Raw genomic sequence first — 23,932 nt, 5'->3', positions numbered from 1 at the left:
AATGTCTGGTCTGCTACGGGCCTCCTAGACTCTCATCCAGTCCCATGGCCTGTGTCCATTCTGACTGGCCAATGCCCTTGTCTTACTGAGTTTTAAAAAATTCAAATATAACTTGTGGCAGCAATGTCTGGAAATCATATTTTATGCAAAAGTTGAAGAAATGAGATATTTAACTTAGAATAGAGGAGATTTAGCAGAAGGCCAACTCAGCCATTATCTTTAAACATTTATATTAATATCGCCATCTTTACATGTTATTGTAAGTGCCTGTTATGTGCCAGGATTGGATCTGAACTCGGTGCTGTATTTGTGCTCTCTCAGATTCTCAAAGCAATCCCGTATGGTGAGAATTATTTTTATTTTACTGACAAAGCTGCTGAAGATCAGAGACATTGAGTTACTCATAGAAGATACACAGACAGATCCAAGATTCAAACCCCTTGGGTATCTGGCTCCAAAGTGGAAGTTTTCTCCATGGTGCCAAAGGACTCGTAAACAGAATGTGCAAAGGACTCTTACAAATCAATAATAAAAAGACAATCAATTTTTTTAAACAGGCAAAAGACTTAGATAAACACCTCATTAAAGAGAATGTGTGCATGGCCACTGAGAACATAAAAAAGATGCTTAGCATTGTTGGTCGTCAGGGAAGTGCAGATTGAAAATGCAACGGGATACCACTACACACCCACCAGAATGGTTAAAATTTAAAAATTTTAGCAGTACCAAATGTTAGAGAGGCTGTGAAGCAGCAGGATGTTTTATGCATGGCCAGCGAAAGTATAAAATGGTAGAGCCATTTGGAAAACTGATATTTTCTCATAAATATTCACCTATCGTGTGATCTAAAAATTCCAAAAGAAATGAAATTTTATGTCTACAAAAAAAGTTGGATAAGAATATTCTTTGTGGCTTTATTTATTTTGTTGTTGTTGTTGAAACAGAGTCTCACTCTGTCGTCCAGGCTGGAGTGCAGTGGCGCCATCTCGGCTCACTGCAACATCCACCTCCTGGGTTCAAGCAGTTCTTGTGCTTCAGCCTCCCGAGTAGCTGGACTACAGGCATGTGCCACCACACCCGGCTAATTTTTGTATTTTTAGTAGCGATGGGGTTTTGCCATATTGGCCAGGCTGGTCTCGAACTCCTGACCTTGTGATCCGCCCACCTTGGCCTCCCAAAGTGCTGGGATTACAGGCATGAGCCACCACGCCCGGCTGTGGCTTTATTTCTAAAAGCCAGACTTTGGAAACAATGCCAGTGTCTATCAATAGACTAAAGAGATAACATGAGATTTTTCATACTGTGAGATATTACCCCACAATTAAAAGGAACAAACTATTAATGCATACAACAACATAGATGAATCTCAACAACATTATGTTAAATGAGAAGCACCAGACACAGAAAAGAGTACACACAATGAATGACTCCACTTATGTGAAGTCTAGCAACAGGAAAAACTCATCTATGGAAGTAGAAATCAGAATAGTCGTTGCCTGTGAGAAGGTAGAGGGAGGGTGGGCCACAGGAAAGGAGCATGGGAAAATTTTTTGGGTGATGGCAATTTTCACATTTTGATTAAACAATTAAGTTTTAATCAGATTATACACTTAAGGTCTGTGCATTTTACCATATGTAATTATGCTTCGAATAAAAATAAATTAAAGGGATGAAATGAGTTGCTTCTTCTAGTATTATGCTTTGGCACTGGAAGTATTTAAGCTAGACTAATGCTTGTCAGAGATATTGTGGATGCTTCGAATTGGGAGTTCAGATTAAGCAAAAAAAAAAAAAAAAGCCCTCAGATTTTAAGACTTTGGTGTGATGCTTGATATGTAATGCTGAACTAATCATGTATTTTGGAAAAGGCAAAACCTGCATTCATCTTCTATTTTGGAGAACTCCACGTAGATATGGAAACTTAGGTTACCAAAAAGCTTTCTTGAATCTGTTTATTTTTCTTTTCTGAAATTCTTCCCCTATTTACCATTACCTCTAACTACTTGCCTCCTGAAACGCAAACTTTTAGCCACTCTATATTCCTATGTCTTAGAACATGTGGTGTTTGCACATTTCCTTTGCTAAACATCCTCCCTACCCCAACTTCCCATCAACTTCTGCCCTTCCTTGAAACTACACAGAAGTCAACTGCACCAGTAAGACTACCCTATAAGCCCTGTGGCCCACAGTTTGAATCTATTTTTGAGTCTAGATTACCTGTAACATAGCAATTTTCCCAGGCTAAATGATGCCAAGGTCCCTTCCAGCTCAAAGAGTCTGGCTCTTTGGACAGGGGAATCTGGGCTTGAAGAATGAAGAGAAACAACCAAGCCATCAGCAGTAGCATCTTCATCAGGTTCTGCCTGAGGTAGACTGAATGATAGAATATGACCTGGGACCTTTCTGTGAAAACTATATTACTTAGAATTAAGTCAGAAGTTTAAATACCAGCTGATTAATAAGAGAACCAGTTGAGATCGCCAAACTTGTTCAGACTTGGAGACTTGCCATTTTGGAGCTGCATGAGAAAGAATTCAACTCAGTGGTTGCATAAGAATGGGTCTGTGCAGATGACATGGAACATGGCGGGTTGAAAGAAAGTGGATGAATAAAACTCCAGGCTAAGTACTGAAGCTAATATTTACTGATCACTCTCTATGGAGTCAGATCCTATGCTAAACACTTTGTGTCCATTCATCTTATTTAATCCTCATTGTAACTCTCTGTACAGAGGCGAAGTCGTGTGCCCAAGATTTCACAGTTAGTCAGTACTAGAACTGGGTCTCATTTTCAGGTCTATTTGACTCCAAAGTCCATATTCTTGCTCACTAGGCTCTAGTAAGTCCCAGAAAGGAACTGCCAAAATCATTTAGCCCCGTTTCTTAGTTCCAGGTACCTCAGCCATCCCAAACTGACTAACTCCTTTCCTGTTATTTTTAGGATTACTGGAAAGAGAGGTCTGTGGCATTCCTCAGTAACCTGTCCCAGTGCCTCTAATATCTGCAGCAAGAACATTCTTCTTTGTGTTTCATCTGCGTCCTCCCTACTTTTGTTTTATCATTCATAGGTGTGATAAGGCTCCATTTATACTTATAATTTCAGTGAAAGCAGGAGGCTGCAGAAACCACTGCAGTAAGAACTTTAAATATTTTAGTGCGTCTTCTGTTTGAGAGTTGTCAGGTTCCTCTAGCAGTGCAGTCTGGAGCCATGTGAGGGGAGATGAATGAGGGGACATGAGGGGTCAAGAAGCAAATATTCATTAAAGAGATCAGGAAGTGGGTTTGTCCTCATTAAGGCATAATCGCAGCAGACCACAGAGCATAGTGGAATATGAAGCTGTGGTTTAGCCAAGGAAACTGTAAGGAACGAACCTGATAGACATGAGAAATAGGAGCAGGAAACCACAGCACTGTTATGCTGAAGCTGTGTAACAGACTTTTCCCCGTGGTCATTTTGCCTAAATCAACTAAAACCATGTCTAATATATTTAGCACCTATGAGGAACTCACTTCTCCTCCCTCTCCTCTTCTTCTTGTGTGCATGTGACTGTCTTACTGGACAACCTTTATTTCAAAAGCAGTGTTGTGAGAACCCAGCATATGGCTCTTGCTCAAGAGCCTCTCCTCAATCCTGAATTGTAGCCCAAGACATCACAGATCACTGAGCTGGGGTGTGGGAGGTCCTCAGGCTGTTGTCTTAAAGCTAGTAGAGGGCAGAGCTCAGATATGAACACAGGCAGTCGAGCTCCAGAGCCCGTGCCCTTAACCACTTCATTGCTCCTCAGTTGATTCGTGATCGTGATATCCCTAATCCCCTGACAAAAGAGAAGTACCCTGGGAGATCTAGCCAGTGGTTTACAATCATTTGAAAATTTCAAGCAGCAGAACTAGACTCATTACAATTAAAACCTGACATAGAACCTCAATGTATGAAACAGACAAAAGCAGATGTATGGTACTGAGGCTGTGGGGGACCCAGGGTTTCCAAAGCCCTGCTTGCTTAACTCTGCCAATCCGTAGGGTTCTGCAGAACACACAGTGAGAACTACATCACTCTGTTAGCAACCAAGTAAATTGAAAATTGACATGTAATAGTAAATTGACATGCTTTTTCTTTTTATCTCTTTGCCTTTCTTTCAACCAGATAAGAGAAATGAGACTCAGGACAAGTAGACAGAGCAAAGGGAAAGGGACAGAGCAAAGGGAAAGAGCCAGTGCACAGGGCGTTATCAGAGAGCAGAGCTGAGCAAGGCACTGCAGTGGGGCATCATGGTCAAGGTGAGCCGTGTGCGATCATCCGCAAGTATAGGAAAAAGGGACAGGCCATTTGTGCCTAACACCATCCCCAAGAACTTTTGAAGGAAAGGTAAAGACAGGAAACTATGAACTGGGCCAATATGTGAACAGCTTTCTGCCCTCTAGCATGCCTTCTTTTTGTCTATGCAACAATCACATGTACTTTGCACAAGCCCAGAAATGGGAACCTGGTTTTCTGTCCTTTGCTTATGTTTGTAACCTTCCCAAGCCTACCTCAGGAAGGATGTCTATTGAGCAGATGGGTTTGTGAAATTTCCTAACAGGAGGAAGCTGTTTGCTACAACAGCTCAGAGGGTTCTTCTGCACTCCGCACTTCAGCAGTTGTGCCAGCTGGGTGAGGAAGAACACAAAGGGAACCAAAGCTGTGGGCTGGTGCATTTGAGTCAGAGGACTCTTTAAATGTAACTGATGAAGAGAGAGATTGAGAGAGGATTATAATAGTCAGGCTGTCCAACTACTTAGGTAACCACACTTAGTGAGGATTCCGCAGATCCAGCAGCTGGATTTTAATTTGCCAGGCTCAGAAATTCCATTTTATCAAAGCACATGCCCTTATTTGGGCCATTATCAGTGTCCTAGATATTGTCCATTTTCCTTTAAGCCAGTCTTCATCCTTTCTTGCCCTGCCCTGTGCTTCAGGAGACTGGCACTTGGTTTCCAGTTGGCTTTGGCCAACTGGAGGCACTGCGAGGAGATCATAGTGTTGCAAAGAAAGGAGGTCAGGGGTTATTCTCCTACTTTCCTGCCTTCTAGGTAGTTATGGGCTAGCTATGTCCCTTTACTGAAGGCCTGCCCCTGTGGGGTCATTCTCTTCCATCCAGCTGTCCTCTCTGGGTGTCAGTAACTGCCCCTTCCTCTGGTCTCTTCAGGCTCAGGTTGGTAAGAGTTTCGCCGACTATTCGCCGAGAATACCGCATTATCTCATGTAAGTTTTGCACACTTTATAAATCATAGCTTTTAAAAATTCTTGTTAAAGTATCCAACTGCATATGCCATCTCAGAACACTTCTGTTATTCAGTCAACATCTGTCAAACTGACAGTATGGAAATGAAGATCAGAATAACTGCCCCCGAAGACTGTGATTTTATCCTATAACTTTATTAGTTTGGATTATTACAAATAGGTTTTGTTTTGTTTTGTTTTGTTTGTTTTTGTTTTTGTTTTTGAGTCGGAGTCTCACTCTGTCATCCAGGCTGGAGCGCAGTGGTGCAATCTTAGCTCGCTGCAACCTCCACCTCCCGGGTTCAAGCAATTCTCCGCCTTAGCCTCTCAAGTAGCTGGGATTACAGGCATGCACCACCACGCCCGGCTGATTTTTATATTATTAGTAGAGATGGGATTTCATCATGTTGGCCAGGCTGGTCTCAAACTCCTGATGTCAAGTGATCTGCCCACCTTGGCCTCCCAAAGGGCTGGGATTACACGTGTGAGCCACCACACCCAGCCACAAAGAGAACTTTCCAAAGCTCTTAAATTTGTCCTATGTACTATGCTGCCAATTTGAACAAGCTCCCTGCAGCTGAACGGTAGTGCCTGGGTAATAACCTGGTTAAATATGTATAGGTGTTAAATAAGCTTACTTTTTCACTCAATTGTGTAAGATTGTAAAACCAAAACTGTATAAAAGCAGTAAATTATTAAGAGTGACTAAATATTAATAGGCTATAGTACGGCAATTCAGTGCACAGGCTTTAAGATGAGACAGATAGGGATTCACATCCATTAACTGTGGCCTTTGGAAAGTTACTTCACCTCTCCAAGTCTTGGGTTTCTCATCTGCAAAATAGTCATGATAATTGAGTGCCCACTTCTTACAGGTATTGTGAACGTTAAATGAGATTCATAAAGTATGAGTACCGTGGGCATTTGAAAAATGCTAGCTATTATTATTGCTATTAGTTTTAATTTGCAATTCCCTAATGACATGATATTGAGCATCTTTTTACATTCTTATTTGTGCACTGTATATCTTCTTTGGTGAGGTATCTGTTCAGAGCTTTTTTCCATTTTATAGTTGGGTTGTTCATTTTCTTATTGTTGCATTTTTAGTGTTCTTTTTATTTTTTATATGGCAGTTCTTTATCAGATATGTCATTTACAAAAATTTGCTTCCAGTATGTGGCTTGTCTTCTCATTCTCTTGATACCACTGCTATTAGTAAGTTAAAATAATGATATACTTTAAATTATCTCAGAGAGTTGTCATGAGGATTATATGGGTTTATATATATATATATGCACACATATATTTTGTTGTTGTTGTTGTTGTTTTTGAGATGGAGTCTCACTCTGTCACCCAGGCTGGAGTGTAATAGTGCAATTTTAGCTCACTGCAACCTCTGCCTCCTGGTTTTAAGCAATCCTCCTGCCTCAGCCTCCTGAGTAGCTGGGATTACAGATGCTCACCACCAGGCCAGCTAATTTTTTGTAGTTTTAGTAGAGATGGGGTTTCACTATGTTGGCCAGGCTGGTCTCGAACTCCTGACCTCAGGTTTTCCACCCGCCTCAGCCTCCCAAAGTGCTGGGATCACAGGCGAGAGCCACCGCGCCCGGCCTATAAGGGTTAATATTTTTAAAGTACTTAGAACAGTACCTGGCACATAGTTACCAGCTATATGAATGTTAACTAATATACAGATAATAGTTAAGTGTGAATACCTAGAAATAATTTTATTCCTTTCCCCCTATCTTGTAATTATTCTCAGTCACTTTTCAAACTACCTTTGGATTTCTTAAATAGAAAAAGACCCTTTAAATTCTTCCTGAATTTTTTCTTGGAGTCAAAAACCTTCCTAAGCACATGTACGGTTGTTTTAAGTTTTGATTTTTTCTTTAAGAGATGGAGTCTTGCTTTGTTGCTCAGACGACTGAAGTACAGTGTGATGATCATAGCTCACTGTAGCCTCCAACTCCTGGACTAAAGTGAGACTCCTGCCTCCGCCTCCACAGTAGCTGGAACTACAAGCACCTGCCACTGCATTCACTGAATTTTTAAATTTTTGTAGAGATGAGGTCTCACTATGTTGCCAAGGCTGGCCTCAAACTCCTGGCCTCAAGTAATCCTCCTGCCTCGGCCTCCCAAAGTGTTGGGATTACAGGTGTGAACCACCGCATCCAGCCCTAATTTTTAAGCATTGGTCAGCTTGCTGTCAAAAGCTATCTCAAGCAAGTTTTCTTAATTGTTTCAATCCTCACACTCCCAAATGAGATCTTAGATATATTTTTAATATAGTGATAGAGCCACTGAAACGTTGCTTCCTAATCCAGCCTCTCACCTTTACCCTACACCAGCAACATAAGCCAGAGAAACAACTGGTTAGGAAGAAGTGTCTAGGTCCGGAGCTGTTTGTTATCTGGCAATTTATAGATGAATATCCACTAGAGAGACAACTCAGAAGGGAAAAATGCTTTCTTAACGAAATGAGTCAAGATTATTGCTCTCAAAGTGTCAAATTTATGATAATAGGGGAATATGAATTTCTTATTTAGACCAGATAAATGTTTTTATGACAATTAGTCCTTGAATTTATGACCTGTGTTTGGTTACAGAGAGTAAGGTACCCATGGCCCAGAATGAAATGCTGCTCTCCTTCTACTTCCTTCCCTTATCCTCAGGACTTAAGCTTCAACTGCCTCTTTTCCTGGGGGAACCAATGGACCCTAACACCAGAATCCTCCCCTCCTGGCTACAGAGCAGCAGTACTGAGTACATGAGCCAAGCCACTGATACGCCATGGAGCTTGAAAATGTGAAACTTACCGTATACAAGAAAAAACTTAGGGAGACTGAAATTTGACTATTTCTCCAGGGAAGGAGGTAGATTCCAAGAGAAAGGGGGATTGGATGGGGAATCGGAAGGTGAAGAGGTTAAAGGCAGAACAAAAATGAGAGAGAACATAGGAAGAAAGGAATGTCCATGAGGGATGCCCTCTGCAAGCATAAGCAGTAGGATCCAGCCCTTTGTAAAAGGTACAAAGGAGCAAATTATCTAGAAGAGGCATAACCCTTTATCCCTACCTGTGTCTGCTTCCCTCTGTATTAGCCGGTAGTCTTTTAGATGTAAGGGGTAGAGACTAAAACCAGCTGAAGTGTTAAAGGAAATTTATTGACTTATATAACCAGGAGATCTAGAGGTGATCTAACTTCAGGCTTGGCTGAGTCCAGGATTTCAAATTATAAGGACTATATTTTTTGTCACATCTTAGTTCTATAGGTAGCTGGTTCCATTGGTTTCACTCAGATTTTGTTCATATGACCCAAAGATGATCACCAATTGTCCCTGGCTTATACTATCCTTAAAGAGAAAAGGGAGAACCTTCTCTCCCCACCACATCATTCAGTCCACATCAGTCCCTGAAGAGGATTCTGCTGAGGTCACATGCCCCAGTGTTCTATATCTAGGAGGATGAGGTATTTTGGTCGGTCAACTGGAGACATGTACCCACAGTAATCAGCAGATGTGGTGAAAGTACATTTCCCAGAAGGAAGGCTTGAAGCACAGCCATCCCAAACAGCCCCGAACTCCATTTGGCTAGAATACTTTTCTAAACTCTTCAATATGAGGCTGTTTTAACATCCATGGCCAGGCACAGTGGCTCATGCCAGGCCTGGTGGCTCACATCTGTAATCCCAGCACTTTGGGAGGCCAAGGCAGGTGGATCACTTCAGGCCAGGAGTTCGAGACTGACCTGGGCAACATGGTGAAACCCAATCTTTATGAAAAATATAAAAATTAGCCAGGCTAGGTGGTGAGCACCTGTAATCCCAGCTGCTCTATAGGCTGAGGCATGAGAATTGCTTGAACCTGAGAGGTGGAGGTTGCAGTGAGCCGAGATCGCACCACTCTACCCCAGCTTGGGTGACAGAGCGAGAATCCGTCTCAGGAAAAAAAAAAAAAAAAAAAAAAAAAAAAAAGCCATGGTGTTTGGTGTACATTTAGTAGGGGAAAGGAACAATGTGGGTTTGATGCCGTGGTGGACATTGAGGACAGGGGTCAAGGGTCAGGCAGGGGTCATCCTCTCAGGACTCTTTGCACTTCATGGTGAACCACTAGATGATGAAGACAATCTACACAGACATTGCAATGTAGATTTTTTAAATCAGAGGGTCACTCAACTGTACCACCTCCCCAACTTGCCCTCCTTACCTCCCCAGCTAGTAACGAGAGACACACCTGTGAGACGGAAAAAGAAAGTCTCTTGGCGCAGATTGTGTAATTACATCAGCCATGCTTATTCTTTTGTACTCTCAGTTCCCTAATTTCCTTTTCTCTTCATTGGGGTAAAAACCAAAAAGACAGAAAGTAGAGGGACCACAGCCATATCATTCATAATTCCTCTGTGATAACTCCGTGATGCCCCTTATTTTTCAGTGAGGGAGTTTTCTGACAGCTGGCTTTTTAAATTTATCTACTAGACAGTTTAAATTTAATGACCAATTTCTTTTTAATAACCTTAGCAGGCCCCCCAGAGTTTTAGCCATTTAAACAGAATACAATAGAAATTTCCAAAGAAATAAAAGGTGATTACTTTATACAGCTTCTCACATTCAAACACATTTGCATACATGGCCCACCTGAAAAGCTAGAACTAATGAAATTATGAATGAGATTCTTATTTTTCTATTCTCAGTATCCTCTCCCTCCTGGCATCTTTCAAAACTCTAATCTGAAATTATTCCCTCCAGGAAGTCATCCTTGATTAATCACTCCCAACTCTAATTATGTATTTCTTTATTATATAAACAATAGCTGTGGATATAGTTCCGGTTAGGTTCACCTTCTCTCATTCATATATGGATTTAAAGTTTCCTGAGTCTTGGGATGTGAATGTGTTCTTGGGCAGGAATGTCTTCTGTCTCTGTGTAGCCATTCCTTCCCTCTGCCCTCATCCCCAGGACTGCTTGAAGCAAAGACGAAAGAGAAACTTATTTACTGGTACAATAAAAGATCCTGGGCCCTGCAAATTGCCAGATCTGAGGTGAAATTTGAGCTCTGCTGACACTAGCGGTATGGAAGAAAGGTTAACTTTTTTAAAGCTTAATTTTCTTACATGAAAAAATGATAAATTCTTTAGGGCTCATGTGATAATTCAATAAGATGTGTGTTCAAAAGCACTTAAGGATGCTTGTAGATCTTTTCAAAAGTATTTGTTTCCTTAGTGATATGATTGCAGAAGCTGCCGAGTCCATGACATATCTTTTTCATCTGTTGTTGGCATCTGAAATTCTTTTCCAGAAGACAAAAGCCTTTTATGCCAAATTAGAAATAAGTTTGAGACCAGGCACAGTGGCTCACACCTATAATCTCAACACTTTGGGAGGCTGAGGCAGGTCGATGACTTGAGCCCAGGAGTTGGAGACCACCATGGGCAACATGGTAAAGCCCCGTCTCTACCAAAAAAAAAAAAAAAAAAAAAAAACAAAAATCAGCCAGCTGTAGCCTGTGGTCCCAGCTACTTGGGGTGGGAGGATTGCTTGATCCCAGGAGGCGAAGGTTGCAGTAAGCCAAGATCATGCCACTGCACTCTAGCCTGGATGACAGAGTGAGACCTTGTCTCAAGAAAAAAGAAAAAGAAATAAGGTTGAAATTGCAAATAATCTTGGGGTAAGTAACAATGAACTTAAATACATTCACTCTGCCAGGCATGCTAAACACCTGGCCATACATCCCTTCACTGATCCTTCCCCTACCCGTGATTGACACCATAAATTGGTCGGAGTAGAGGTCCCACTCAGCCCATGGCATGCCTCAGAACTCTCAACACAAGGCTCTCTAGACAGACACTACTGATCAATTAAAGTTTGGGAGGGTCCAGTCGTGCTAAGACATACGTCATTGACACTGTTAATCTCTGAGGAGCAGGGTTTGCTTAGAGGATGAGGGGAAGATTAAAGGAAGGGACAAAAGAGCAACCATTGCTGGATGTGGCAGTGACAAAGGGCACCAGGAGAGAAGGTACAATTTCTCTAGCCTGATAAGTTTTCTCACATGTCACCATGACCCAGATAGGCATTGCTCAGGGCCCAAGTGAAAGGTTTGGCCCATGAACACGCTGCTTCTTGACCTAGCTCCTCATTTTCACATCTTTGCTGTCTTTACTTCTTCGTTGTCAACGCTGACCCAATTCTCCGTTCCAAAGTCCCCCACGTATAACTCCCTCGGTTCTGAGAGGACATAGGGGTTGGGTTATGTCTGAGGTATACTCCAAGTCCAGACCCTGTGCTCCATGTTGCTGACTTCAGGGTCCATTCTCCACTCAGCTTTCCCTTCTGGATTGACACTTCCACCGGCAGATTCCCAGTAACCAGCTGATGATGAGCAAGCCCTGGGAGCCCTCTCCACACCCTGACCCCACAGGCTTCCGCCACCGGACAGAGTCTGACCAGTGGTGGAACGAGCTGTAGACTAAAATGGTGCGCCTCGTTATGTTGCCTTAATCCTCACCAGCCTGGACAAGGCCATCCACGGAGTGACAGCCAAATACATTGAGGTCAACTCAAAGTGACTTAGGGGTGGCTGAAGTTAATGACTGTTGAGTATAATTATCTCTCCTACAAATGAACTGTGTGTTTACAAGCTTATCAAGCCCCTTTTCTGAACCTTGGTTTTCTGCTCTGATCAGCGAGGGGGGCTGAACTACTGTGGAGAAACAGACCCCAAGGCTCTGCAAAGAATGGATGGACCATGGATGGGCTCTGTGGGGAGACATTCCAGGGCTCCCTAGCTGTGGGAAAGAGTCCAGGAGCTAATACAGTTTTGCCTGCCCTTTGTTTTCACCAATTGTCATCTGATTCAAGAGAAGCTCTTCTCACAGTAGGGTAGTGCCAAGAAGAAGAGTCAGATGTGAATACCTCACACATCACTCTTCATCCATCCATCAATTCACCAGTCCATCCATCCATCCATCATTTTCATTCATTCTATACATACATACATTATTCTATTCATATATCCATTCTACACATTATTCATATGTAAATAATATGTCGGGACACTGGGATGCAATAATAAACTAATCAGATGTCATCACCACCTTAGGGAGCTACAGTTTATTGTAGGTAGACAATAAGCAAGTGAGGTGACAAGTAAAATAATTACTAATTGTGAAGTTCCTGAGGAAACAAACAGGGTGGTATGATAGAAAATGGTCCGGTGCGCAGCGCCCCACTCCCCGGCCGGCCGCACGTAGTGGAGCTTTGCCGGGGAGGCATCGGCCCCGCAGCTGCACAGCTCGCAGTTCCCGCGGGAGGTGGGCGGGCCAGGCTGGGCCGCGCGCTGCTGAGCCGGGACCTGGTCTTGGAGCTCTGCGGCCGCGCGCTTGCCCTCCCGCGGCGGTTGCAGTCGCCGCCGCCCCTTCCGCCCCTTGCGCGGGACTGCGACCTGAAAATGTGACTTTTACTCATGTGAGCTGCCTTCAGAGAAACCTCCTCCAGAAACAGGAGAATGTGTGGCTCTCCAGTGTGGTCCCATCTCTGCAGGGTTTGTGGGTGTTGAGGGACCCAAACCTGCACCCGATGTCACAGATGCATTACTGCAGTAAGGAGCATGTGCCACACTGGAGATTGACAGGAGCAGGCTCGGACACAATCGGAGTTTGCACGATGCAGGTCTTTTTTTTCCCGCCAGAATTTGACATTGCAGCAGAAACAGAAAATGAGATTACACATGAAATTGTGGGAAAGGAGGGCGACTCAGAGACCACAGGGAGCGTGGGCGAAGCCCTTGAGAAGGAACTGGATTCCATGGTGAAGCGCGAATCCGGGATAGACACAATTTCCCAGAAGTTTAACACTCAACTACCCCTTGAACCAGAACAGATTCTCAGATAATGGCCGAGGGCTTGCTGCCATTTGGACTCCTGGTGAAAATATCTTTCAAGAAAAGGGTATTCCAGACTGCCTCTATGTTGCCAAGAGAATGTTTGAATTCCAGGTCCTGCAGCGGGCCCTGAATCGCCTGAAGGCCACAGACCAGGCAAGGCCACCTCCTGGCCAGCTTGTCCCTGCCAGGAACACGGAAACTTAGGGGAATTTGTAGGGATACAAGATGTTACAGATCCTACTCGAAGACATCGTAAAGCCTTAACAATGTTGATAATCTCTTATACCTTGCAATTCCATTTCTAGTACTTTCTCCTAAGGAAATCATTTTATCAGAGATAGAGGTACAAAGATATTGCTTAAAGCATTGTTTACAATGTCTGAATATTAGTAAAACAAAAAAAATGTCTAATGACAGGGAATTAAAGAGATTTTGGTACACACACCCACACGAAGAAGGAAAAACATGAGCAACCTCCTTTGGACAGATGGGAATGCACAAGGCCTCTCTAAGAAGGTGACATTTGGGCTGACATCTAAAGAACGCTCTTTAGGAACCAGCCACACAAATGGGCAAGAGGAAGCAAGTAGAAAAGGTTCAGGCCAGAAGGAATTAAGCGCCTAAGAAGTTAAACAAAACCCAGTAAGGCTGGAGCAAAGGAAGCTGGAAAAAGTGACTGATATAGTTTGAATGTTTGTCCTCACCCAGATCTCCTGTTGAGATGTAATCTCCACTGTGGGAGGTGGGGCCTGCTGGGAGGTGTTTGGATCCTGAGGGCAGATCCTGCATGAATGGCTTGGGCCATCCTCTTGGTGATGAGTGAACTCTGGCTCTGAGTTCACAGGAGATCTGATTGTTTAAAAGTGTGTGTGGCTGGGCTTGGTGGCTCACGCCTGTAGTCGCAGCACTTTGGGAGTCTGAGGCAGGTGGATCACAAGGGCAAGACATTGAGACCGTCCTGGCCAACACGGTGAAACCCTGTCTCTACTAAAATACAAAAATTAGCTGGGCATGGTGGCACATGCCTGTAGTCCCAGCTACTCGGGAGGCTAAGGCAGGAGAATCTCTTGAACCCAGGAGGTGGTTCAGGAGGTTTCAGTGAGCCGAGATTGTGCCACTGCACTCCAGCCTGGTGACAGAGCAAGACTCCGTCTCAAAAAAAAAAAAAAAAGTGTGTGACACCTCGCCCCCTCCAATTGTCTCTGTCTCTCTTCTCTCTCACTTGTTCCTGCTTTTGTCATGTGACCTGCCTGCTCCCCCTTTGCCTTCTGCTGTGATTGGAAGCTTCCTGAGGCCTCCCTAGAAGCTGAGCAGATGCCAGCACCGTGCTTCCTGTACAGCCTACAGAACCTTGAGCCAAGTAAGCCTCTTGACCAATTAAATGGCCTAATATAGTGACAAAGGATGAATTTGAAGAGGTGAACAGAACTGCAGCCCACAGAATTCTGGGACCTATAATAGGAAATTTGGGTAGACATTGAAGTGCTTTTAGGCAGGGTAGTTGTATTAGGCCATTCTTGTATTGCTATAAAGAAGTATCTGAGGCTTGGAAATTTATAAAGAAAAGAGACTTAATTGACTCACAGTTCTGCAGACAGTACAAGAAACATGGTGCCAGCATCTGCTTCTAGCAAGGGCTTCAGGAAGCTTCCAATCACGGTGGAAGGTGAAGCGGTAGCAGGCATGTCATACAGTAAGAACGAGAGCAAGAGAGAAGGTATGGACAAGGTGCCACATACATTTTTTGTTTGTTTGTTTGTTTGTTTGTTTTTGAGACAGGGTCTCCCTCTGTCACCCAGGCTGAAGTGCAGTGCCATGGTCTTGGCTTACTGTAGCCTTGACCTCCCGCGCTCAAGCAACTCCCCCCGTTCAGCCTCCCGAGTAGCTAGGATTACAGGTGGATGCCACCGTGCCCAGCTAATTTTCTTGATTTTTTTGGTAGAGACAAGGTCTTGCCATGTTGCACAGTCTGGTCCTGAACTCCTGGTCTCAAGTCATCTTCCTGCCTCAGCCTCCCAAAGTGCTGGGATTACAGGCATGAGCCACCGTGCCCAGACGCCACACACTTTTAAACAACCAAATCTCACAAGAACTCACTCATTGTAGTGAGGACAGCACCAAGCCAGAGGGATCCGCCCCTATGACCCAAACACCTGCTGCCAGGCCCCACCTCCAACATTGGGGATTACATCTCAACATGAGATTTGGCGAGGACAAATATCAAAATCCCTCTCTGGCAACTGTGTGCAAACTGGGTAGGAGTGGGTCAAGAATAGAAGAGAGGAGACCAATTAAGAGACTAAATGAGAGGGAATAGTGGCTGAGAGAATAGTCTGGAAAAAGGGACAGTCATGTATGTTCTGGAGGTTGACACTGTAGGACTTGCTGATGCGCTGCGAGTAGGGCATCAGGAGGAGAGAGAAGAGGTGACTCCACACTTCCAGATGATGGTGCCATTGACTCAGATGAAAGTTCTCAGGAGGAGACCCATTGGGGGCAGGGGTGTGTAACTTTTTGCAGAACAGGTTTGTGTGTCTTTCAGTGGCCAGTTTCTCCTATCCAGGGGGGAATTCTGGGGATGAACTGAGAGAAAAGCAAGATTGAGAACAAAAGGGAATGTGTGCTTTATCTGCCGAGGCAAGCTCGGTCGGGGAGACCCTAACCCAATGGCACTAGAGGAATTAAAGACACACACACAGAAATATAGGGGTGTGAAGTGGGAAATCAGGGGTCTCACAGCCTTCAGAGCTGACAGCCCCGAACAGAGATTTACCCATGTATTTATTAACAGCAAACAAGTCATTAGCATTGTTTCTATAGATAATAAATTAACTAAAAGTATCCCTTGTTCCTATTAAATGAAGAGAGGTTTTGACCTTGGCTAGTTTGCAGTGAAGCATAAGAAATAGATCAATATCACACACTATTAGGATGTCTACTGTCAAGAAAAATAGAAAATAAGTGTTGGTGAAGATGTGGAAAAACTGGAACCTTTGTGCAATCTTGGTGGAAATGTAAAATGGTGCAGCAGTAATGGAAAACAATACGGAGGTTCTTCAAAAAAATAAAAATCAGATTACCATATAATCCAGCAATCCCACTTCCGAGTATATATTCCAAAAGAATTGAAAGCATAGTCTTGAAGAGAGATTAGTTCCCCCATGTTCATAGTAGCATTATTCAAAATAGCTAATAGGTGGAAGCCACTCAGCTGTCCAAGAGTTGAGCCCAAGAGTTGGAAGCTGCAGTGACCTGTGATCATGCCACTGCACCCAGCCTGAGCAACCGAGAAAGACCCTGTCTCTAAAAAAAGAAAGGAAATCCTGTCACATGCTGCAGCGTGAATGAATCTTGAGGACATTGTGCTAAGTGAAATAAGCCAGTCACAAAAGAACAAATACCATATGATTTCACTTATATGAGATATCTAAAGTAACTAAATCCAGAGACAGAAAGTAGTATGATGGTTGCCAGAAGCTGGAGGCAGAAGGAATAGAGTTGTTGTTTAGTGGGTATAGTTTCAGTTTTGCAAGATGAAAACATTTTGGAGACTGTTTGCACAATGTGAATATACTTAACACTGCTGAACTCTACACTTAAATGGCGTTAAGATGGTAAAAATTTTATATTATGTATATTTTAGCACCATTAAAAAAACTTTGGAAACTAATGACTTGTTTAAATCAAGATTAATAGCATGTAACCCACACACTACTTTGTTAGAAAAAAAAAAAAAGATCAAGAATAAAATAATGACATAAGTGTATGTACATATTAACAAAAACTGCCTAAGCCAAAAAATATCAATTATCTCTTACCTAAGCCATTTCACCACTAAGCAGCTTGAAATATAGTATCTGCAGGTGGTAAATTCTGCTATCAGGGACACAATTTAGGAAAAATGGGAAAGCATCCATCATTATTTCAAAGTTTCTCAACTACCAAAAATCCTATCCATCCATTAAACCAAACAGTATGTCTTGACCATTGACTACATTTTTAGCCATATGCTAGGTACCATGGACATATACAGACATAAGACACCCACCAAAACTTCTCTCTCCCCTCTCTCTCCCTCTCTCTGAGTCAAAAATCTCTTCCTTCCCTTTGATCTTTACCTAATTTTCTCTTTGCCATGCCTAAGATACGGTTTCTTTGCTCATACAGTCTTGGTCCATGTTTCTCTGAGCCTCTGAGACCTGGAAAATTGATATTGGCTGGTTGTTGGTAGAACCATTTGCTTTTCTTTCTTTTTTTTTTTTTTTGAGACGGAGTCTCACTCTGTCCCCGGGGCTGGAGTACAGTGGCCGGATCTCAGCTCACTGCAAGCTCCGCCTCCCGGGTTTACGTCATTCTCCTGCCTCAGCCTCCCGAGTAGCTGGGACTACAGGCACCCGCCACCTCGCCCGGCTAGCTTTTTGTATTTTTTTAGTAGAGACGGGGTTTCACTGTGTTAGCCAGGATGGTCTCGATCTCCCGGCCTCGTAATCCGCCCGTCTCGGCCTCCCAAAGTGCTGGGATTACAGGCTTCAGCCACCGCGCCCGACCCATTTGCTTTTCTTGAGTGTCATTTTTCCTTGCTACCATCCTTAGTAGGCTGCAGGCTAACCCTTCATTTCCTTTTGGGTGCTGCTTCAATTCCTCTTGTCTCTGATAATTCTCAAAGAAGACCTACAATGTATTCAGGCCACTGCCCAATTTTAGAGACATTTCCACTCTAGTTGTCATGGTCAATGTCTGAGCTTTAATGCTTCCTCCTGAGCTGTGGTTCATCCAGCTAAGTCATGCTTAATGATAATTAGAAAAGAGGTGACCGACATGGGGATTTGAGTCCGTGGCTTAATCGTCAGGGAGAGAGATTTTTTACTGCTAACTCATATGACAAATCTGTGAAGCACTGTTGGCTAGTATAATTTATTTTATTGAAGTAAGAGGTTGTGTTTTTTCTAACTTTTCAGTTGAGCTTACTGACCTGTATAAAGTCAGCAAAATCAGGTAATTTTGTGTAAGCATCCTTGTAGAATCTACACTAAATACTGGCAATTGAGATGAAGTGGATACAGTTGGTGTTCTTTAAATATTTACATCCCAAAGCTGATACAGTCACAAAACAATTCAACACAATGCCATGAAATATTGTATGCTCATGGGTTATAATGACTGATTAATTCACAATTGCTTCCCAGGTAAGTTCTAGAAACTAAGCACGAAGCCTCCCCTCTTTGCAGACCTATTTGCATACCCTGGAATTGCCAGGTGCTCAGCCATGGATCACAATAACAGTGAGAACATTCAGTAGCACCTTCCTAAGTCTTTGGCTTAGTTTTCCAACTGTTGTACTCTGGACTCCCCTCTTTAGTGACTGGTAACTTGGAGTTTTAATTCAATATTAGGCTTCAGCTGGCTATAATGTGTTAAGTAACTGTCTTTTTCACAATGCGTATTTATTGAGCTCTCTCTTAATATTCATCGGACATCCCTTAAGAGGCCCCTCAATGGCAGGGAAAGGCAATCTGGTTTTGCAGCACGTATCTGCACACATCTGTCCATTCCTCAGGAGAACTATAACTACAGCCTGAGTCCCTCCATCTTTCCATATTGCCTTTGGGAGCAGATTTTAATAACTTAATCCTGCATTTGATAGGTCAACTAGCATTTATCTGAGTAACAAGGCCAGTTTTCTGCTGTGCTAAACCTTTCAAAATCATACAAAGCTTCACCTGTATGTTCCTAATCCCACTTCCACATCCTGGCATGGCGCTTGATGTCATAGCCACATTGCATGGGTTTATCCTGCAGAGTGCAAGAGGAAAATCGTTCTGGATTTTAGAGAAGAAAATCCAAGACAAGAAACAGAGGTAGCAGGAGAGAGATGTCATTGGTGCATCGCTGAAGAAAAACCTCAAGCTGCCAACGTCAGCTCTACAGAGAAATGGGGACTGAAGCCAAAGAGAGGGATTTCCAACCTGTGTCAGCTGAAATCTAAAATGCAGTCAGTCATTTGGACAATAGCTAGGGAGTTATTTTGATGTATCAGTGACTTTGAAAATGCAGTATCAATCATGATGTTATTTCTCTTGGACTTGGGGGTGAAAGGACTCAAGTGGAAGGTTCCCATTACCACAGCAGTATTTGAGGGAGCGAGGAAGTTGGGAGGGAGGAAGAACAATATGTCCCTCATCTGGGGATTTTCTCTCCTCGTAACTGGTCTTTTAAAATCCTTTATGTAGGGATCTTGCAAACTGACTCTGAAAAAGAAAGCCTCACTATCTCTTACGGTGCCATCAACTCACACTATAAAAGGAGCAAAAAGCGTTTTAAAAGCCAATTTGACCGGAGCTAATTTATTTTACTTTGTTTATCGACAGATGTCAATATCTTTATATGTTTCTTATCTCCCCAAGTGGACTGTAAGCTTCGGGAAAGGCAATAGCTCTGTAACAGTTACAGCACTCCTGGAGTAGTGCCCATCAGACTGTGTGTAAATGAGAATTGGCCATCAGTCACCCTGAGAGGCAATGCACATTCATTCTCAGGATGCTGCTATTGCTCAACTGATTTTTAGAACTTTGAGAGGGAAGAATTTTCTAACCCTTTCCATTTACTAAATTTACCTTTAGAATTGGTTCATAAGTCACTCCCAAATCAATTTTTTATACTTTATAGTCATCACATTCCTTTTTTTTTTTTTTTTTTTTTTTTTTTTTGAGATAGAGTCTTGCCTTACTGCCCAGGCTGGAGTGCAGTGGTGCGATGTGGGCTCACTGCAACCTCCACCTCCTGGGTTCAAGTGATTCGCCTGCCTCAGTCTCCCAAGTAGCTAGGATTACAGGCATGCACCACCATGCCTGGCTAATTTTTGTTTTTGTTTTTGTTTTTGTTTTTTGAGACAGAGTCTCGCTCTGTCGCCCAGGCTGGAGTGCAGTGGCCGGATCTCAGCTCACTGCAAGCTCCGCCTCCCAGGTTCACGCCATTCTCCTGCCTCAGCCTCCCGAGTAGCTGGGACTACAGGCACCTGCCACCTCGCCTGGCTAGTTTTTCTGTATTTTTTAGTAGAGACGGGGTTTCACTGTGTTAGCCAGGATGGTCTCGATCTCCTGACCTCGTGATCCACCCGTCTCAGCCTCCCAAAGGGCTGGGATTACAGGCTTGAGCCACCCCGCCCGGCCAATTTTTGTATTTTTAGTAGAGACTGGGTTTCACTATGTTGGCCAAGCTGATCTCAAACTCCTGATCTCAAGTGATCTGCCCGCCTTGACCTCCCAAAATGCTGGAATTACACGAGTGAGCCACCGTGGGCAGCCATATTTCGTTTTTCAAAAAAACTTTACTGAGGTATAATTTACATTTAATAAAATGCACTCACTTTAAGTGTACAATTAGATGATTTTTAGTCAAGTCACAATTATGCAACCATCACCACAATCCAATTTTAGAGCACCTCCATCACCTATTCCCATCCCTAGCCCCAGGCAACCACTAGTCTACTCTGTCTACATAGATTTGCCTTTTCTGGATACCTTGTATAAGTGGAATCCTATCATAGATGATCTTTTGTGACTTGCTTATTTTGCTTAGCATAATGTTTTCAAGGTTGTAGTGATGCAGATGCACCCCAAAATTGGAGCTTAGCTTGGTGGGTTCTTGGTTTCATTCAGAAAAGAATTCAAGAATCAGCTGACAGTGAAAGAAAACAAGTTTATTACAGCAACAGTGTACATCACAATGGCTGCTCCATAGAGCAGGGCTAACCCATAGACAGAGTGGTCCAGAGCAGCAGTGTGCAGCAAGGTGGCCACTCTGTAGGCAGAGCGGCGCTGTCTCATAAGCAGAGCAGCCTCGAGCAGCAGCAGCAACTGCAGTCCCAAGCAGGAGCAGCAGCTGCCACAGCCATCACGGACTGCTGGCCAGCTATATTTTTGCCTACTCCTAACTAAGTGCTAATTATGGGATTATTCAGAATTTTCTAGAAAAGGGGCGGGGGAGTTCCTGGAACCATGTAAGGCAACTTCCCACTCGTTACCATGGCATTTGTAAACTGTTATGGCGCTAGTGGGAATGTCTTTATGCTAATTAGCGGTGAGGACAACTAGAGGTTGCTTTCATCACCATCTGCTGGTTTCCTCCAGTTCCTCTGCTACATCTTGTTTTGATCAGAAGGGTCTGATTGGAAAACAAGTCCATCTACCTCAGTAGCATGTATGAGTACTTCATTTCTTTTTAGGGCTGAATAATATTCCATTGTATGGATATTACCACATTTTGCATAGCCATGGACATCGGGATTGTTTCCAGTTCATGGTTATTATGAATAAAACTACTCTGAATATTCACATATGTTTTTGTATAGACTTTTTTTAAATCAGAAAATGTATTCCTCAATTTTATCTTGCCTCTACTCTCAGTGGCTTCGCGACATTGAACATATTCAAAAGAATGAACCATAGGCTCTGAGGTGATGCCCAAAGAAAAGATGCCCTAAAAATACTTTCTACGCAGATAACACCATTGGATTAAGAATATGACCTCCTGAAGGCTGGGCGTGGTGGCTCACACCTGTAATCCCAGCACTTTGGGAGGCCGAGGTGGGAGGATCATGAGGTCAGGAGTTTGAGACCAGCTTGACCAACATGGTGAAACCCCATCTCTACTAAAAATACAAAAATTAGCTGGGCATGGTGGTGCGCACCTGTAATCCCAGCTGGGAGAATCGCTTGAACCCGGGAGGAGGAGGTTGCAGTGAGCTGAGATGGCGCCACTGCATTACAACCTGGGTGACAGAGCAAGACTCTGTCTTAGAGAAAAAAAAAAAAAAGAATATTATCTTCTGAAATAATTGTTCTAAAGATGCGATATTCATTTGATACATAAACGTAGGTGTATTGTTTGTAAATAGTTAATCTCATGTGCGCACCTTAAGTACAGCACGCCTGTGAAGCTACAACAGTTTAGCACAGTATTTTGCAGGTAGAAGCTGCTTGATACATATTTGCTGACTGAGTTTTTAAATGCTCATAGTGGTTCCTCTTGGAAAGTAAAATATCAAAAGTTTCAGTGTTTAACAACCTTTTCCCATTTTGTATAAACAAAGCCAAAGCCCTGGGAGAGAACATGACAAGCTGTCCAAAGAGCCCCAAGTCACAATTATCTATCAGGCAGTCTTATTGATCTTCCTTCAACTCGAGAGGCCTCAGGCAAAGCAACTGCTCTGTAGGCTTGGAGGGGCAGGAAGCGTTTGTGTGGGGCCTGTGGGAGCATTGATTTCACTGCTGAATTATGCCTCCATGAGAAATAGCCAGAGGAGCCCAGCTCTTCTCGGCAAGGGCCCTGCCCCTTGCTGGCACATTTTCTTAGAAGTCGATTGGCCCGGATCCAACATTGGCTAACTTCCTCTCAGTTGCTCCCTTGCACACTGTTCCAAACCTATGTGGTCAGATTTGGGCTGTTAATTCAACAGACTCCAACCACAAGGAAACTAGAACCACCCGGTCCCCTCTTGCTGACATTCTAGCCACCTTGTTGGCTCTGGGCAGCTGTGAATGCATCTGGGCCTGTGGTCTGTGGGCTCTGAGGCAGCACTCAATGAAATCCCATCTTTAATTGGACAAATGAAGTGTCCTCCTCTGGGTTTCCCCAGTGCTCAAGAAAACAGTGTATGAGAAATGCAGCCAGCATGTCCGCCCACAGCATGAGCTCTTGTGTGCCTCTTCCTTAGAGTGGCTGCCCAGGCAGTAGGACTACAGCCCCCAGCACAGGAGAACCCTTCATCCGGGTGTTCAGTGCCTCAATAGTTTTCCATTGTCATGTAATCATAAGTTGATTCTGTTTCAATTTTCAAAGCACTTTTTCAAATAGATATCAACTCACTATTAGTACAGATTTTATAACATTTAAAATGTATTTATATAATTATTTTCCATCACAAAATATTAAATTGCATTCTTAGTAGATACAAAGTAAAAAATAAATGCACTCAACATTTTCTTGTTTCTTCATTACTTTTTAATCTCCCTTAAAAAAAACTATCAGGCTGGGCGCGGTGACTCATGCCTGTAATCTCAGCACTTTGGGAGGCTGAGGCGGGCAGATCACCTGAGGTCAGGAGTTCGAGACCAGCCTGGCCGATATGGTGAAACCCTGTCTCTACTAAAAATACAAAAATTAGCCAGGCATAGTGGCACATGCCTGTAATTCCAGCTATTTGGGAGGCTGAGGCACGAGAATCGCTCGAACCCAGGAGGCAGAGGTTGCAGTGAGCCAAGATCACGCCTTGGCACTCCAGCCTGGGCAACAAAGCAAGACTACATCTCAAAAAATTTAAAAAAAATTATATATTATATATATTACTCATTAGCCATTTAAAACTTTTTTCTAGCTTTGCTGCTGTCTTTACAACCCTATTCTTAGAATATTGGAGTGCTCTCTACACCTTTTTTTTTTTAAGTAATCATCCTTAGGGCAGGGCGTGGTGGCTCACGACTGTAATCCCAGCACTTTGGGAGGCCAAGGCAGGCAGATCACAAGGTCAGGAGATCGAGACCATCCTGGCTAACACAGTGAAACCCCGTCTCTACTAAAAATACAAAAAAAGGAAATTAGCTGGGCGTGGTGGCAGGCGCCTGTAGTCCCAGCTACTCAGGAGGCTGAGGCAGGAGAATGGCGTGAACCCGGGAGGCGGAGCTTGCAATGAGCCGAGATTGCGCCACTGCACTCCACCCTGGGCAACAGAGCGAGTCTCCGTCTCAAAAAAATAAATAAATAAATAAATAATAATAATCCTTAGAAGCCCAAGCAC

This window comes from Macaca thibetana, chromosome 14, assembly GCF_024542745.1.
Source record: "Macaca thibetana thibetana isolate TM-01 chromosome 14, ASM2454274v1, whole genome shotgun sequence".
Classification (NCBI taxonomy): Eukaryota; Metazoa; Chordata; class Mammalia; order Primates; family Cercopithecidae; genus Macaca; species Macaca thibetana.
This window is presented reverse-complemented; position numbering follows the sequence as displayed.